This window comes from Eurypyga helias, unplaced genomic scaffold (genome assembly GCF_000690775.1).
Source record: "Eurypyga helias isolate BGI_N326 unplaced genomic scaffold, ASM69077v1 scaffold24210, whole genome shotgun sequence".
In the NCBI taxonomy this organism is placed as follows: domain Eukaryota; kingdom Metazoa; phylum Chordata; class Aves; order Eurypygiformes; family Eurypygidae; genus Eurypyga; species Eurypyga helias.
In genome coordinates, this window is record NW_010226666.1 from 3,558 (window position 1) to 5,787 (window position 2,230).

Genomic DNA, 2,230 nt, shown 5'->3' on the forward strand with positions numbered 1-2,230 from the left:
ACACCCTGTGGACCTCTGTGAGCCACATAGTGTTTGGCTTCTCTTCCGAGTCCTGAGAGAAGGGAGGGGGAGAGGATCGTATGTCCAGTGGCAAATACGACAGCTAATTTTAAGCTCTAGACATCTGCCCGCTGTAGACTGTATTGAGATCACCAAACTTATTTTACCCCGGCAGCTGAACAACATCTGACAGCTGAGAATCTGGACTGGATTTCAACCCAAAAACGTGCTGGATAAAGGCACCGTATCCTAGGAAAGGAAACGCCTCTGCAAGGATGCTCAGAGAAGGCAGGTGTGTCCCTTTTGTCAGAGCATCCGAATAGAGATTGCTTGGCCAGGATGGGATTTTGGAGCCTTTCCTTAAGTCCTAGGTATTTTAGGGGTTTTGTCGCCGTTTCGTAACGGAGGCAGGAAATTCAGTAGGAGTGAGGGTGGAGGGAGCAAGTCTGCCGCCGGCTTCAGCGCCCTATTTCCATAGCTGGGCAGCGTTCGGGTGCGCCAGCACCCCCCGGCCTGCGAGGTGCTGTCTGTACACACCCCGGGGTCCCCGACGGCTTGGAGGATGAGGTACGGCGCGAGGTGGGTCTGCGTTTGTCTCGTTGGGAGCTGGAGGAGGAGGGCTGGGAGCCGGGATCGGCGCTGGCGCGGGGGCAGCGCGTGGAAGCTGCGGGGAGGAGGCAGAAGTTGTTAGGCAAGCGTGGGATTGTGTCGGTGGTGCTCGGAGCTCTTCTGGGAACAAGCAGGGGCTGAGCTTTCGGCAGGGCACGGGGGGAGAAGGAGCCCTGCGATGGTTCCTTCTCCCACCAGGCACCAGCCTCCACCTCGTGCTGCATCGCCCCGGCCTCCGGTACGAGGGGAGCAGCGGAACGCACGGCCGCTGCTTGTCCAGGCGGCAGGTCCCCATGGGTGACAGGGGCCGGAGCACTTGAATTAGGGCTCCTGACACATGTTATAAAAGAGAAGAAAAACCCAAAACGACTGGCTCGCAGGGAGAGAGCTACTCCAACAGTTCCCTCCGTGTGAGCACGCGCAAGCAATGAAAGACGGGCTTCTTCCCGAGATCCTTGGTGCAACTCTTCCCTGTCTTCTGCATCCAGCATGGAGAGGCTCTGAGAAGACACCCGCCTGCCCCCACAAAGCCATCCATTCAGCCTGGGTTGTATTTTTAGCAAAGCACGATTCTTCCTCAGTTTCAAAAGTAGCAAGTGGGGAACGCAGCCTACATCAGCGCGGGGTGCAGAATGAGCTCATTCAGGCCGCAGCATCTGTTGGGGATGAAACAATTACCAGTGATATCAGGAGATCTGCATTTTTTTTTTTTTATTCTCTTGTTGTAGCCAGGGATGGTGGTAAACAAGAGCTGTTTTCTCTGCGTGCTTTCTGTGTCAGTGGAGCACAACTGGGGAGAGGCGCTTCTGTTCTGCGTCCGGGCGCTCGGACCACAGGCCCTGCGTTTCCCGCAACTCCTCTTTGCCTTCTCGGAGGCAATTTTGCTGCTTCTCTCATTTTCTTCTCTCAATAAATAAGAGTAGAAAATGGTAATTCTTAGGTCGGCGTGATTTCTCTAGCATCTCGGGATACGGGCGCTTTGTGGACATTGGTTTTGCCGCGCGTCCGTGTTCTTTCTCCCGTTTTCCCAGTGGTTCGTTGCCAGCCAGGTGCCCTGGCAGCCAGCTTTCCGCCGCATCTGTCAGCCTCCTCGAGGCAGGGCAGGTAAAAGGGCTAAAAGGCCCGTGACTCGGCAGCTGAGCAGGCGACGGGGGTGGCTCAGAGATGAGCTGTGGGGTTCCTGCTGCTCGCCCTTCGTTCCACGGGGAGGTGTTCACGGGAGCCGCGATTTTCTTTGCCGTTCACCATTACGGAAACAAGAGAAGGAGGATTTGGTTAAATACGGGCTGCCAAGGGGCTACAAGTGCTGAGCTTATTTTTTTCCCCATTGTATTTCTCATGTTTGATCTGTAATTCCGCTTTCCAGTGGAAGGTGCCCTTGCCCACGGCAGGGAGTGGGACTGGGTGGGCTTTAAGGTCCCTTCAACCCAAACCATTCCATGATACTCAAAAAAGGTGGTTCTCTGGACAGTTTTTTAGTCATGCAGCACGCGAGTGCTGCTGCGGGCGAGACAGATCCATCCAAGAGGCACACAATCCCTCCTCGATCCTGTGGCCCTGGGGAAGGAGGAACACGGAGCAATGCCGTACGGGCAGCTGCCTGCTCCGCAGGGTCTGGCAG